This window comes from Thalia democratica, chromosome 1 (assembly GCF_965202585.1).
Source record: "Thalia democratica chromosome 1, ktThaDemo2.hap1.1, whole genome shotgun sequence".
NCBI lineage: Eukaryota > Metazoa > Chordata > Thaliacea > Salpida > Salpidae > Thalia > Thalia democratica.
In genome coordinates, this window is record NC_139165.1 from 94978199 (window position 1) to 94996380 (window position 18182).

Genomic DNA, 18182 nt, shown 5'->3' on the forward strand with positions numbered 1-18182 from the left:
TAAACAAAATGATAAATTAAATGATATTCCTAATTTTTGTATGTAAGTTAAGTTAACAAGTACAAACTTAGTCAAGTTTTGAGAATCTATGTAAAAGTTAAAAATATAAACTAAAGTTTGAGATGAATTGTAGATAAGTTAGTTTTGGCACTGAATTCTGATCCAAAATACACAAACTTTTATTTTAAATCTATGTTAAGTTACTAGTTTAGAGAAAATCAAATATATATTAATATCATTGGACTGAATTCAAAAAAGTATATTCATTCATTAAACTTGAACTTTCATTGTTTACATATTTTTACAACTTTCTTTGTTATTTCGTACAGGGGACTTTTTAAAATGCTTGTATTCTTTATTGTACATTATATCAAAGTAGTTCAACTAAAAGATGTGCTATAAAACAAATAATCTTTTACGTTTTAACTAATGTTTTTTATCTTCTTAATTAAACTAGTATTAATTCTTTACTGTACGCTTTATTATAACTTACTGTAAAAATTAAACTATAAGAAGTTTACAACTTAAATATGATCAGTTTCCTTCCAACCAAACCAGTTCCTAATTAATCGTTCCAAGTAAACAATAAAATAAAAGAAAAAAACAAACAATAAATAAGTAATAAATAATAAGTAAATAAAAGTTTACTGTCAAAGGGTTAGAGATGGTAGTAAAAAAAAAGCATACATAATAATTATACAAGTTGTTAAAAAGTAACAAAAGTTCGGATGGTAAATTAAAGAGGAAATTGCGTGCGAATGGAAACAGTAAGCATACCGTAATTCATGAAATATATGAAAAAAACTGCACGGCCGCACGGGAATTACAACAACTCACATTCCAATAATTTATTTTCTGTAGAATATTTATAAGAGCCACAACTTAGAAAATAATATAATGAAAAATAAACCTTATTTTATTGTGATTATCACATACAAATCTTTTTTGCGCAAATTTTGAAATGTTTTTTGAGATATGATTAGAATGTTTGGAAAAGATTAATTTTTTAAAACAATTTATAGAGAAAAAGTCTTTTTTTTCCAATAATTTATTGTTTAGACCATAGTTGCATTTTATAAAATATATATTTAGTTACTAGTTTCGGTTCATTATCATTTTTTAAGTATAGGAATTGTCAATTAAGTAAAAAAAAAGTCAATAATTTTTTCAATTTTTTAACGACCAATATGTTGTTAAAATCAACATTACATTTGCAATGTTTTCGAGTAATTTTAAAATGAAAATTAAATAGTTATATCTCTAGTCTTTATACTATTTGTGCACATATTAAAACTCCATAACTCTAAATTAAATGAGCCCTAATTTAATTTAGCTTCTTATTTTAAACAACTTATTGAAAAATAAATCAATATTTATCAACTAAATAGTAATGATTAGTAGAAAGGTTGAGTATTTGGAAGTTTATAAACGTGAATAGATAAGTATATACGTCGAAAGATACATACTAATACTTCAAGTACAATGAACAAAAAAATTAAACTAAAACAAATTAAGTAATTTCATTTTTTTTAATCCTCTTTTTACGTATGCTGACTTATATTTGGTTTGTTTTTTAAATACTTTGAAGTGAAAAATAAATGTTCAGAACTGTTTCAACACATTATAAACTGAAGCATAAAAACAAACTTCGATTGTTTAATACAGAATTTCCAAGTAAAAATATTAACAGTTTTTATACTTAAGTAATGATGAAAGTTTTGAAAGAAAAATTGTCTATAGTAAGATAAAAGTGTAATAGTATGTATTTCCTAGAAAAGTACTGAAATAATAACAAAAAGACGCAGTCAAATATTTTCACTACTTAAATTGTGATTTTAGCTTTTTAAAATCTAATACACCGTTGCAATAACATATTTAATACTTTTGTGTTCTTTTTTGCAATAATATTACAAAATAAGTTTTTTTTTTGTATCCTACTGTACTATTTATAAAAAATTAACATGTATTACTCAACTACGAAATCAAACATGTCTAAAATTTATTATACTAATAGTATTCAAGATAACTTTAATGTATCACTTACTTTCTATCAGATCTTTAAAGCTTTAGTAATAGTCGTGATACATTTAAAAGTACTTTTTCTTGTTAGTTTGTACTTTTTGGTTTTAAAAACTACTTGTATACGAAGTGCAATATATTAGAGTCTTTTGAATATTTTAAAAACTGTTAAACAAATTGTATTTCACAGAATAAGTGTATCATATGGCCTTATTCTATAATTTCTAATGTATTATGTAAGTGAACTTTGATTATAAATTTCGTCAATAAAGTGAGATATTATCGATACAAATTCATTTGTTATTGCTTAGTTTTTTTGAACTTTTTTTAAAGAAATAAGTAGTACATACAACATATTTCTTACAAGAAAACGTAACTACTTTAAACAAATGTTTAAATAAACACAATTAAAAAGTTAGTTTAAAAATTTTTTCTTATTAATAAATTTAATATAGTAATAAATATAACTATTTATTCAAAGAAATTTTTCAAAAAATTTTTTTTAGTTTTTTATTCATATTCTAAATAAAACATTCAAAACCATATTTTCAAAAAGAAAACTTCTGTAGTTCTTTTAAGTAAGTTTTAAAAAAGTTTATTAAAAAAAGAAAAAAAAAGTTTATTAAAGAGAATATCAAGAATAACTAAATTATATATCTTGTATTGTCCAAGTTCGAAATTGCGCTGCCCATATTATAGATGAAAATGAGCACTTGAAAGTTCTTTTTTAAATGATTTTTTTTTTCAAATCAAAAGTATTCAATCTTGAACTATATTTGTAGCATATACTAAAACTTTTACCCTTCTTTTAAAAAAAATTTTTTTTTTTTTATCATTGAAAGATTGTTTTAAAACGCAAACTTATTGTTTATTTTAGTAAATTTTAATTAATATATTATAATTTTTGAAACATTTTGTGATTTGTTGTGTTACTATTTTTTGTTTTACAAGTTAGTTAGTTATTAATGCTTTTAATAATAAAATTTAGTATAAGTCATGTGTCTTTAAAATAAAATGGGAAACCTAGCTTTAAGAATTTTTTTGGTTGAAAAAATAACAATACACTTATTCTAGTTAGAACAAAATATCACTAAATGCGTATGCCTAACAAACCGTTATTTCAAGGACTATAACAATTGAAAAACTAGGAAAACTCTTAAATTATTTTTAACTATTTTAACTTGTTTTTAAGTTCCGCGTTGAGAAAAAATTTACTTTTATGTAACAGACCGAGTACAAAAAGCTTTTTATATTTGGATATAACTTTTATTAACTAAACGCTCAACATAAACAGTGGACAACAAACTCAACAAAATAATATCAAAACAAAACAGTTTAATTTCACCTTAAAAACTACAGACAAACGGCTGTAACTTCAGGCTTCTTCTCTCAGGATCGAAACGTAAACAACTTCATCATTCTGTAGCAATTCATTATCACTCAAAAACTCCCTTTGATCGTCGAGCAGGAAATTGTTGGGATCGAACCTGGGATGTGGCTCACGGGAAAACTTGATTGTGACATCAGTAGTAATTTTAACGTTTCTTATAACCGAATTTCTGAAGCTTGCAACGGAGTTGCTCAACGGAGATTCTATTAAACGTTGCGGATCGAAATCATGAAAATGTGCCGTTGAAGTCGGCGGATATTTGTGATAAACTCTATAATTTACTGCGATTCTATACCACTTCATTTGGCTGAGTTATAACTGAAAAATTGTTTTTGTTAACTTACAATTGTGATTAATTGCTAAAGTATTAGCCTATTTTTTTAAAACATTTTTTACTTTAGTTATCATAAGGTTAAAAGGATACTTTACAGACATGTTTAGTTTTTTCCACTATAATTTTAAACTTAATATTAAAGTTGCAGCTCACTTTATAAAAATGATTATAAAATGATTATGTTCATTGATCATTATGTTTATTTGACATACACTAATTTTTTAAAAACTAAAAGCTATAAATTTGTCATACAACACAATTTGAAATATTTTGAACTGTGTAATGATTTTTTATTTGTGTCAACTAGATTAAAAAACATAAATTAAGCTTTTTTGCTATTTAAGATAACAAATTAAAACCTATTAAAATTACTGCTTGACTTATATACTTAATTATATACTTAGTTTTTTTTTTAAGTTATTGTTGTTCTAATATTTTAGCTTTATTTATATTTTAAAGTTTTAAAGATCAAAAAAATTATTACTTTATGGTGAATATTAAACTTAAATAAATTTATAATGTGTTGGATACAAAATCAACTAACTACAAAATAACAGGATTGATCAATATAGAAAAGTTAAGTATTAATTATGCACCGTCTTATATAAGATTGAAGTTCACAAAAGTTTTTGTCTCTTAAAAGTTATGGTAAATATGTAATAAAAAATATTTTATAAAAAATAATTTAAACATTAAACTCTCAGAATTACAATAGATAGTTAAACTTGTATTTTTGTTAAAAACATCTTAAATAAAAATATTTTTTATTTTTAAAGCTCAGACTTGGACATATTTTGATTTTCAACATTTTTGCTTTCTTTTTAACAAAGCTAACGAGAAATTTAATCTTCTTATACTTTACTTTTCAGTCTTTTAAAAATATTGTAATTTACATAAGAATTGACTTTTTTTGTAGGTATAGTTATTTTAGCAATTTTTTTACGTTGCATACAATTTGTAGTGAATCGAATATAGATGGTCAATCACAAAATGTTGTTGCATTTGTTTTAAGACAAAAACAATTTGGTCTTTTAAAGCTTACTATCCGTTTTAAAAGTTTTATGTAGGCTGTTTGTAAACAATTCTTAACAGAAAGATATTGTTCAACTCTTAACTTAATATAGCTTATATAGTGTAGAAGTTTGTTAACAAACGTTTGTGTAGTTTGTTTACAAAGTATACCATAGATTAAATACTTTTTACAGCATAAAGTAATTTAAAATTTATCAAAACAATTGCTCAATCACTTGGTAGATTTTGATAAGTTTTAGTTAAAAAATCTTAATAGTTTTTATTTTGGCACAAAATTTTAAATTATCAGTCTTAGTTTATAAACAGGTTCAACTTCACATATATTTTAAGTTTTAAGAAAACCAAACTTAAAATTAATTAAACTTTTGTTATAAGATATTTAAACAAAATCATTGAACAAATTTTTCTTAATAGAAGTCAAACACTAAGTTATATGTGATAGATTAAATAAACTACCACGTAACATTAAAAAATTTCTAAGATAAGTCGTCGCTAAATTATTCAGTTGCTTTTTATTTATAGCTTATGCATCGTTTTGTATAGCTTATAAGCAGACTGTAAATAGAGTTTAATATTTAATTTATAAAAATTACTTGACAAGTACATTAATGATAAAAGTATTTATTTTCTTTTTTTGTTAATGTAATTTTATACTTAGTTTTATTACTAATACTATTGCTTTTAAATTAAAAATTTTAACTTAAGATTCTAAAAGTATTGAAACAAGTTTATATAGTATTCGTACGTTTATGCGTAAAAAAATTAACCATCTTTATTTAATCAAAATCTGTTTTAAATTTTAATTTAAAAAGTTTTTTGTTAGGTTTTTGTTATTATAAAATTTAAACATTTTTAACTTTATGCTTGAACTTTACTTGCCTTTCTCTTAAAATCATTTAATTTAATTATGTAAGTGTCAATTAACTGTTATCAATTGCTTTTGTATTTTATTAATCTCTTGAATACTTTATGATTACTTGATTACTTGGTTACGATATAAGTTTGTAACGCTTATTACTTTTTAGCTTTGTACTCTACCGATGAGAATTACTCGAAACATATTTAGTGTTTTTAAAATTGTGTGTCTTGTGTTACTTATGTGTACTTAAAACAAAGTAAGCAATAACTTAATTAACCTTATATTTTAAGAAAATTCGTTTAAAAATAACCATGTTAACAGTTAAAAATTATTTTTTTAACAATAATAATAATCTTACACAATTTTTCAGATCGTCAAAGGTCTCGTGTTGTACAAAAAAAAATGAGCATTTACTTTATTACAAAACTTTATTACCTAAAAGAAAAATATCCACTATCTATTTGTCTAAGTTATCATAAAACTAGGAAGAAAGTTAAAAAACTATGATTTGAAAACTTGTAACTTTAAAGATATTTGCTCTACAGGAACTTACAAAATTCAATATGGTTATAACGACTGGTGTTTGATTTGCGAAATGTATTTTTATTTTGATCATAAATCAATGTGTTCTTGTTGCAATGTGGTTTTTATCATTTTAAAACCTTCCCGTTCATTCAAACAAAGATTCAGCAACTTTGGACTATCTTTTATTGATACTAGGCAAGAAAAACTCTACGTTATTTTTTAATTGAAAGTTATATGTATAAACTACTTTACACAAATTTTGAATAAATTTATATTTCCTATTTACTTTTTGATGCAGTTTTTATTTATCAGAAATAGATTATCTATCAATTCATACAAAATACAACGGTTATTGCTGTGATTGGGACAGTATCTATTGTTTGAAAATTTAATATGCTTTTTGTTGTTTATAAACAGTCAATACATATAATTCTTCCATTGTAATTCCAGATATGATTTCTATAAGCACTTATTTTGTAGACACCTCTTTAGGGTTACTGACTCACAACTATTCGTTTTAGTAGAAAAGTATGAGTACACTGAGAATACAGGGGTAGCTAAAGACGAAAAAAATTTACCAACTTGTAGCTAAAAAACACAAAAAGTAGTTTTTTTTTTTGATTTACTAGTGATAAAAGTCGTTTTTGACATTTATACTTGTTCTAAAATTTCATTGTTTCTTTTGTATCATTTATTGTTTATGCATTTTAATTACAAAATTAAACAATAAACCTAGAAATTTTTTGTCTAAATTTTTAGAAAGTTTTGACAAAGTACTATTTATTTGTTTAAGTTTTAAAATAAATAATTAAAAAACCAACACTTTTTTCGAGCTTATCAAATTTTTAACGCTAAAATTTATGTATTCGCTAATTATCGTTAGTATATCGTTAATATAAACACTTTTTAAAGATCAAAAATTAAGCTTTTGACAAAAGAATACAATTAGTTATAAAAAGAAGGTAATATTAACTTACTAGAATTGTATTGAAAAACATCTAGCATCAACTGTTTTTTTTTTAAATTTTCTTAAGTATTTTTAAGTTTAAACTTTATCAACTAAACATTGTTGTAGTGATGAGTGGAAAGCTTTCACGAAACTCAAGTCCTTTGCCCTCAAGGTGGGCTCAGTGTGAAAAATTAAATTTATTAAGATAAATAACTTAATCCTATATATATATATATTTAAATAAAATAATGTTGTTATTTAAACATAAATACCTTATACTGAGCCACACTTAAAGAGCTTTTAAATAATTTATTAGAAAAATAAGATTTCAAAAATGCTGGTATACGTGTTTCATAAGACTAAACGCCTCAATCTTCAGCCAGCTAAATTCAAAATAAAAAAATTTTTTGCTTCGATGTTTAGCAAAGTGCTTTATTAATTAAATGCGCAAAATAAACAGTGGAAAACAAACTTAACAAACAGATAACAAAACAAAATTTCACCTTATAAACTAAAAACAAGCAGCTGGAACTTCAAGCTACTCTTCTCAGGATTGAAACGTAAACAACTTCATCATACTGAAGTAATTCATTATCACTCAAAAACTCTCTTCGATCGTCGTGCACGAAATTGTTGGGATCGTACAAGGGATGAGGCTCCCTGGAAAACTTGATTGTGATACCATATCTATTATGAGGGTTTTGTGGGGAAACTTCCTCAATACCAAGGTCTTCTTTGATCCATTTTCTGAAGCTCGCTACGGAGTTGCTAAACGGAGATTCTATTGGAATTAGCTGATCTTCATCACGAATACCTGCCATTGAAGTCGGCGGATATCTAAAATAAACTCTGTAATTCACTGCAATTCTGTACAACATCATTTTGCTGAGTTACAACTGAAAATTTTTATTTGTTGACCTACAATTGTGATTAATTGCTAAGGTATTAGCTTATTTTTTTAAACAATGTTTACTTTAATTATATTAAGGTTAAAATGATACTTTACAAGCTTGTTTAGTTTTTCAATTTAAAATTTTTCAACTTTCTATTCAAGTTGTAGCTCACTTTATAAAAATGATTATGCTCTTTGATCATTATGTTTATTTGACATATACTAATTTCTTAAAACTAAAAGTTATATTTGTCATACCAATATTTCAATAAATTTTGAACTATGAAATTTTTTCTTATTTGTTTGAACTAGATTATAAACATAAATCAAGCTTTTTTGGTATTTAAAATAACAGACTGCTTGACTTTTATAATTAATCTAAAACTTTTTAACGTTATCGTTTTTTAATATTATAAATACAGACTAAGCCTCAACAGGTTTTATGGCTATAATTATAATTGTTAAGCTTAAATAAATCCATAAAAAATAGGAAAACAAAACAAACTGAAAAAATACTAATAACTAAGCAAAAGTTATCTACTGATTATACACCATCTCATAAAATCTAAAATTCACAAAGTTATGTTTGGTTTTTAAAGCATGTTTAATTGATAGTAATAATACTTTAGTAACTGTGGGTTGGGTTGTTAAACGTTCAAAACTTTAACATGAAGTTAAACTGGTATGTTTATTTTTAGTTCAGAAAAAAAAATATTTTAAAACTAAAATTTGTGCTTATTTTAATTAAAAACTATGTTGTTTTATTTAAGTTTTTGTTTAACTTCGTTGTTAATCGTTTTTATTATACTTTAATTTATATATTTTATAGTCTATTGAAACTAATGAATTTTACTAAACCCTTTGTAATCGACTTCTTTTTTAAGTTTGAAAAATAAATAGTTACGTTTTTATACTCTCATGAAACTTAATTGTAGTTGCTTATAATAATCCAAGGGTTAGAATTGTACTATAATGTATTCTGTTTACTTTTTAAATATTTTTAAAAATAAGGGTACAGTATAAACTTTTATTATCATAAAAATGTTGTAATTATTTCAAAAATGGTATATTATTATTAATCTAACTGCGTTGATAAATACTTTAAAAAGTCTATAAAAGATTGTAGTTTTTTATATACTTTTTATTTAGTTAAATTTTCATTTTTGTGCCTTTAAAGTTAAAATATTGTTTCAGTTTATAAATTTAAAAAGAAATATAACTACAGTTTAAAAGTAGTTTTGATCACACCTTTTGAAAATAATATTATTTACTATATATATACTATACTGTATACTTATACTAGATATACAAAGCACAACATACATCATACTCTTCTACAGTTTAACTAGAAAGCTTTGTAAAAAGCCTTGCAATGCTTTGATTTGTAAAAAACGGTAAAGTTTCTCTGAATCATCTAAACACGCATAATTTGAACAGAAAAAAATTTCATACCTAAGAAATACATTCTAGATACAAAGTAACACGTTATAAGAATATTTTTGGCTTAAAATCGCGTACTCAATATTAACAGGGTACCTAGTAAGTTCGTGCTCAATAGTTACAGCGCGCTTAAAAAGTGCGTACTCAAAAAGTTGATTACTTTACTTGAATGATTGAACAAGTAGCCACTTGGTGCACTTGGTGCGGCTACAAGTTTTTTTTTCTTTTGTTTTTCGGCCTTTAAATAAGGTTACAATTCCGTCGAGGAAAGTTAAAATTATGTAATGCAATCGATTTTAGCTTTTGCTCCTTTGCTTTTTACGATAGCTAAAAAGAGAGATTTGTTTAATCGTGCTAAAAATTAAAGAAAGCTAAAGGTGCTGATAAATAGTTTAATGTTTTTTATTATGTTTCTGCTGATCACAAGCATTTTTCGGTTGTTTCAAGAAGTAAGTACTAAAAATAGGTAATAAAATATTTTATAAACTAAACTTGTATTTTGTAGTAAACTTTGTCATAAGTCATGAATCACTTAGTGTGTAAATATATTGACTTAATATTTTATTTTTATTATAATTTACTTATTTCGTTTTGCAGATTTTTAAAATAACAACCAATAAGTTCTAATAAAACAAAATCTAATTTTATGATCACAGGGTGCAGATAACTTTATTTACTTTTTACTCATTTTGTTTATATCTAATTGTCATGGTTATCTAAATCTCAGTTTAATTAGGCTAACCAGAACACTTTAGGCAATATTTAAATTTTCTAAAAATCAGTTTATTTTAGTTTTTGTTTTGAACACAGCGTTTTTTATCTGAAAATTGCGTACCATACCGACAGTGCTGACTTAGAAAGTGCGTACCTAATTGGCAGGTTACTGTACACAAATATAATTACATGATAAATTATCTTCAAATAATAAGGAACTTTATTTGTTGTAAAAATTTATAAACTAATGAGATTTTGTTTAGACAGTATATGCCTAAAATTTAACTAGTGAAGAATAGCTTAGGTAAACTAAAGAAGTTTTAGAATTCACAACAACAAATCAGTATACATTAAGCAATTTTGTATTGTCTTAGTTTTTATTTATTATTACAGTTTTTTTTGAAAGTCCAAACTCCTATTTGTTTCAAACACGTTAAGCTATAAAGCATAGTGGCTGTAGTTTAAAGTATTGTAAATGCACAATTTTAAATTCTGTCGTCTTATCTAAGATTGTAAAAAACATCTAGTCCTTAAAAACTGATAAAAAATATAGGTTTTAACACCGCTTAACCTTAATGATTAACCTAAAAAAGTGTCACGTAGGACGGCTGCTATTCAATAACAATTTTCAATTATAACAATATTTTTATGATAAAGTCATATTTGTTATGCATCTAAGTTAGAATGCCATGGTGACGTATTCAACTTATATGTATGTATTGATGTTTACAATATACATTTTTGTAGTGCATTAGCTAATAAAATAGGGTTTTTTAGGAAGTTAATACTAAACAATAGATGTGATAAAAGTTTTTGAGTATTATAAAAGACTTGTAATAAGCTTCACAGTCAGTATTAGTTAGCTAAAATGCATGCGAATTTAAGCTATCCACAGTCCACACCAAATAATAGCTAATAATAACTTATTATAACAAAAACAGCATATATTCCTTACTTTTTAATACTTAATTGATTTATTGAACAAAAAAAAAACTAAAACTCAAAAAGTCTGGTCCATGGACCTGGCGCTTGAAAAAAACATTTCGGTTATCGAGTCATGCACCAGAACAGTTTAATGTCATGTCCAGGACTAGTTATCGAAAAATAATTAAGTTTTTTGTTTATTTATCATATTTTGGATCATACTTGTCTAAATATAGGAAGTACATATAAAACGTTGATAAGTCTATCTTACTTTATATAAAAAAAATTGTGTAGAAGACATTTTTTTTTTTTGAAAATCAAAAACTTTTGTCCTTGAATTACATTCGTAACATATATTAAAACTTTTACCGTTCTTTTAATAAAAAATGTTTATTTTGTAACTTGTCATTATAAGATTGTTATAAAACGCAAACCTATTGTTTCTTTTTAAAGTATTTCAAAATATATTGAAAAATATAAAACATTTTTTGCTTTGTTTTGTTACTAATTTTTTTACAAGTTATTAAAATATTTATTTTATAACTAAGTAAATTTACTATTAATTTTGTATTTTAACAATATAGTGGGAAACATAGCTTTAAGTTTGTTTTTGGTTGAATAACTAACAATACAATTATTCTAGTTGTAATAAAATATCACTAAAATCAAATTTGTTAACCATAAATGTTATTTAAATTGATACATAAGATGCATTTGTTTTGAGACAAAAACAATTTGGTCTTTTAATGTTCGTTTTGCGAAATGTAATTTTATTTTTAACATAAATCAAATTATGTTAAAATGTTGTTTTTATCATTTTAAAACCTTACTGTTCATTCACACAAAGTTTTCAGCAACTATGGGCTATCTGTTATTGATACAAGGTAAAAAAACTATACGTTATTTTTTTATTGAAATGTATATCTATAAACTCTTAACACAAATTTTGAATAAATTTATTTTTCCTATATATTTTTTTAATGCAGTTTTTATATATCATGTAAAAGATTATCTATTTATTTCAGACAAAATACAACGATTATTGATGTGATGATATTTTACTTTTTTATTGGGACAGTATCAGTCGTGAGAAATTTTATTATGCTTTTTGTTGTTTATAAATGTAAAAGATTACGTCATAATCAAAGCATATAATTGTTCTATTGCAATTTCAGATATTACTTGGGGGTTTTCTATAAGCACTTATTTCGTAGACACCTCCTTAGGGTATACTGACTTACAACTATTCGTTGTAGTAGAAATGTATGAGTGCACGGAAAGTACAGAGTGAAATAAAGACGAAAACATTATAACAACTTGTAGCTATAAAATATAAAAAGTAGCATTTATTTAAGAGTGATAGAAATTTGTTTTTCACATATACACTTGTTGTACATTATGTAGCACCAATAGCTCTTTTTGTGTCATTCATTACCCTAGTGTTAGCTTTGATTGACAGATTTGTTGCTTTAACATTTCCTTTTAGATACAAGCCAATAATGTTGTCTTTTAACTTTTGTAAATATTTTATAAAGACCAAGTAGGTTTACTTAAAAGCTGTTCAATTTACAATTTATTTCCATAGCAAGTAAGACTAAAAGTATAAATAGTTAAGTATATTAATACATAAAGTTGAAAAAATTACCTACCTGATTATCTTACCCGACTTTTGACTTAAAAGAATAAATTTTAAGTTTAGAATTATTTTTTTTTATTTTATATTGTCCAATTTTTTTCTACTTCGATTAGATTTTAGTTTTTATTAATTATAAGTTAAAAAACAAGTATGTTTTTATCACAAAGTCTGAATTTTAGTTTTTTTTTGTTTTGTTAAAAAGTTTTTGAATAAATTTCAAAAGGACATTTAACAAAATCGTTTAATTTTGTAACTTTTAGCATTTAACTAAAAGAGCTAAAAGCAGTTCAAGTTATTTTATATAAGCTTTAAACTACAATCTTTAACTATAGACTACCATAAAAAATAGCGGTTACCCAGTGTACATTAAAAATTTTTCAATATTTTTTTTTCAGAAGCAACTTTTGCAGTATTCTTCATTAATTTTTGCGATAGCCTATGTAGCTATAGAATGCCTTAATTAATACCTTTAAAAGATGTTTTTTTTTTTTTTTCAATATTTAAAAATAATATTTTTTATTTGTTTTTCGATAACTGAATGGATCATGTTCTAATAAAATTTATATATATAAATGATTAAGTATTTCTTTGACTATCTATCTATTGTTTTTTAAATTGATAAATTAACTTAGAAATTTTGGAACATTAAAATTGATTTTTCATGCAGTGTTTTAAAATATATGTAACTATAAAAAATTTTCTATTTAAAACTATTTTCTTTAGAGTTTTGCTGCGTATGTCTAACAAATGATTGTATTAATGATTACCGCAATTGAAGAACTAAGAAAACATTTTTTTTTCACTTTTTTAACTTGTTTTTAAGTTCCGCATTAAGCAAAAATTTACTTCTATGTAACAGACCAAGTACAAAAAAGCTTTGCATAATAGGATGAGATTTTTATTAACTAAATGCGAAACATAAACAGTGGACAACAAACTTAACAAACTGATAACAGAAGAAAATTTCATCTTATAAACTACAAACAAGCGGCTGTAACTTCAAGCTACTTCATAGCGAATTTCAACGTAAAAAACTTCTTCATAATGAAGTAATTCCTCATCACTCAAAAACTCTCTTCTATCGTCGTGCACGAAATTGTTGGGATCGTACAAGGGATGAGGCTGCCTGGAAAACGTGATAGTGGCACCATCACTAACACGAAGGTCTTCTATGACCGACTTTCTGAAGCTCGCTACGGAGTTGCTCAACGGAGATTCTACTGAACGTTGCGAAGCGACATCACAAAAATCTTCCATTGAAGTCGGTGGATATTTATGATAAGCTCTATAATTTACTTTGATTCTATACCTCATTTCGCTGAGTTATAACTGAAATAAAAAAGTTCTTATTTTTATCAAGTCCTATCATACATTAGTTGCTCAAACAATCCTGTGTTTCAGTATTTCAAGCTGAATTAATAAAAGTAAACTGAACATAGTTGTTAATTCAGATAAAAATTCAAAACCATTACGGATTTTAGTACTTTGTAATTATCGTACAAAAATAAAAACAGTTGTTTTAGCTTTATTTATACTTTAATACTTTAAACCTCAAAAAAATTATTACTTTATGGTGAATGTTAAACTTAGATAAATTTATAATATGTTGGATAGAAAATCAACTAACTACAAAATAACAGAACTGATCAATATATAAAAGTTAAGTATCAATTATGCACCATCTTATATAAGGTTGAAATTCACAAAAGCTTATATCTCTTAAAAGTTATGGTAAATATGTAGTAATAAATATTTTATAAAAAGTTATTAAAACATCAAACTATCAAAATTACCATAAATAGTTAAACTTAAATTTTTATTAAAAACACCTTAAATAAAAACATTTTTTATTTGTAAAGCTCAGACTTGGGCATATTTTGATTTTTAACTATTTTGGTTTTTGTTCAACTAAGCTGACGAGCATTTTTATCCTCCTCTACTTTTTAGTCTTTTGAAGTAAATGTAATTTACATAAGTTTTATAAGTAAGACGTTTTTTATAGGTTTTATAACTTTAACAATGTTTTTTTACGATGCTTAAAATTTGCAATGTTTTGAGTTTAGATAGTCCATATTTATAAGTTAATGTATTATGTGTTCAGAAAAAATAAGTTGTTATTTATAAGCTTACTATCCGTTTTAAAAGTGTTATGTAGGCTACTTGCAAACTTTATTGACAGAAAATTATTGTTCGATAATTGTATATATTTGTATTTAAATTCTAATTAACTAAAAAAATTACGATCTTATAACAGTTTAGTTCAGGGGTCGGCAAACTGCAGCCCGCGGGCCAAATGCGGCCCTCGAAGCCAAATTTCGTGGCCCGTGAGCTATTTTTCAGCTAAAAACATACTTTTTTAAAGCAATATAAAAAAAAAATTGTTGCGGTAAAAATTTACAATTTGGCTCTTATGTTACCTATTACTCATTACTAGTGCTTTTTTAAAGTTTATTTTATCATGTTATTGGTTTAAAATAATACTTTTGTATTTATAATTGTAATTATTCTATAAAAACCGCGGCCCGCGAAGACTTTTTTTCTTTATGAGAGCATTTTCTTCAGATATAATTGGTCCGCGACTAATAAAAGGCTGCCGACCCCTGAACTAGCTAATTAATGTTTTAGGTTTTTTTTTGCTTTTAAAACAAACTCTTCCTCTTAACTTAACTTTTTTTTCATTTAAACTTTAATGCAGTTTTTTTTTTTAAAGATTAAATAAGATTAAAAGATTAAATTTATATATTTAGGAAGAATAGTGAAGTTAAAAAGAATAATCAAGAAATCACATCAAGTATTTTAATACAGAATGTAAACTTTATCAGAAGATTGTTTTGTTTTTATAAATGTACCTATTACTTATTTGTAAAGTTTTATTTAAAAAAAGAAGAATGAAATATGTTTTTGAAAGCTCTCAAAAAATATGAGCGTTTTAGTTTCTTTTATTACTTAACACGCATGATTAAACCAACCTTTTTCGATGACGTAAAATAATTTAACAAGCAAAAGATGACTTCACATATTTCAAATAGACTTGATTTTCCTTAACAATGATTTAGAGGAAAAATGTCTAAAAACAACAAGAATTGCAATTATATTTAGCTGCATACAGCACCAATCATTTCGATCTGTCTATTAAAGTAATGCTACCGTTGAGTACACACTTATCAGGTACGTTTGTACTTTTGAGTACGCACTTATCAGGTACGCTGGTACTTATTAGTACGCACTTATCAGGTAGGCTGTCACTATTGAGTACGCACTTATCATGTAAGCTGTCACTATTGAGTACGCACTTATCAGGTACGCTGGTACTATTGAGTTCACACTTATTAGGTAAGCTGTCACTATTGAGTACGCACTTATTAGGTACGCTAGCACTATTGAGTACGCACTTATCAGGTAGGCTGTCACTATTGGGTACCCACTTATCATGTAAGCTGTCACTATTGGGTACGCACTTATCAGGTACGCTGGTACTATTGAGTATGCACTTATCATGTAGCTGTCACTATTGGGTACGCACTTATTAGGTACGCTAGCACTATTGAGTACGCACTTATCAGGTAGGCTGTCACTATTGGGTACGCACTTATCAGGTACGCTGGTACTATTGAGTACGCACTTATCATGTAAGCTGTCACTATTGGGTACGCACTTATCAGGTACGCTGGTACTATTGAGTTCACACTTATTAGGTAAGCTGTCACTATTGAGTACGCACTTATTAGGTACGCTAGCACTATTGAGTACGCACTTATCAGTCAGGCTGTCACTATTGGGTACCCACTTATCAGGTAGGCTGTCACTATTGAGTACGCACTTATCATGTAAGCTGTCACTATTGAGTACGCACTTATCGAGTACGCTGGTACTATTGAGTTCACACTTATTAGGTAAGCTGTCACTATTGAGTACGCACTTATTAGGTACGCTAGCACTATTGAGTACGCACTTATCAGGTAGGCTGTCACTATTGGGTACCCACTTATCAGGTAGGCTGTCACTATTGAGTACGCACTTATCATGTAAGCTGTCACTATTGGGTACGCACTTATCAGGTACGCTGGTACTATTGGGTACGTACTTATCAGGTAGGCTGTCACTATTTGGTACCCACTTATCAGGTAGGCTGTCACTATTGAGTACGCACTTATCATGTAAGCTGTCACTATTGGGTACACACTTATCAGGTACGCTGGTACTATTGAGTACGCACTTATCATGTAAGCTGTCACTATTGGGTACGCACTTATCAGGTACGCTGGTACTATTGAGTTCACAATTATTAGGTAAGCTGTCACTATTGAGTACGCACTTATTAGGTACGCTAGCACTATTGAGTACGCACTTATCAGGTAGGCTGTCACTATCTGGTACCCACTTATCAGGTAGGCTGTCACTATTGAGTACGCACTTATCATGTAAGCTGTCACTATTGGGTACACACTTATCAGTTACGCTGGTACTATTGTGTACTTTCTTTTGAGCTGAAGTCCTATAAAAATGCTACTGTTTGTAAAAACTTATATTTTGGAAATATGAATTATACGTTAAACATTAAAAAAAACTACAAAATAGGTGTTTTGATAAAGGATAAGATAATTCTTAATTAAATTGCGTGTTTTGATAGAAAACTCTAGTTCACAAATCAAATCTCACGTTCTCTTCTCAACTTTTTTATCTCAAATGAGACAGACTTTGCTGTTTATGAAATGCCATGTATGTTTCATAAACTTACATAAGATAATCAGAAAAAGTGATCAAAAATATTTGAGAATTATAGTAATTTATCTTTAAATACTGTATCAACTAAAACATACTAAAATAATAAAACTATTTATTAACATAAAAAAATTATATCGTGTATAAAAGTATTTTTTGTTATATTTTGTTATAGAAAATCAAATTTTAATAAAGTTTTATTAATATTAAAATGCGATTTTAAATCATAGTACAGTTTTCTTACATTCATTAAATATTTTTTAGCATACTTATGTATCAATTTAAATAACATTTATGGTTAACAAATTTGATTTTAGTGATATTTTATTACAACTAGAATAATTGTATTGTTAGTTATTCAACCAAAAACAAACTTAAAGCTATGTTTCCCACTATATTGTTAAAATACAAAATTAATAGTAAATTTACTTAGTTATAAAATAAATATTTTGGTAACTTGTAAAAAAATTAGTAACAAAACAAAGCAAAAAATGTTTTATATTTTTCAATATATTTTGAAATACTTTAAAAAGAAACAATAGGTTTGCGTTTTATAACAATATTATAATGACAAGTTACAAAATAAACATTTTTTATTAAAAGAACGGTAAAAGTTTTAATATATGTTACGAATGTAATTCAAGGACAAAAGTTTTTGATTTTCAAAAAAAAAATGTCTTCTACACAATTTTTTTTATATAAAGTAAGATAGACTTATCAACGTTTTATATGTACTTCCTATATTT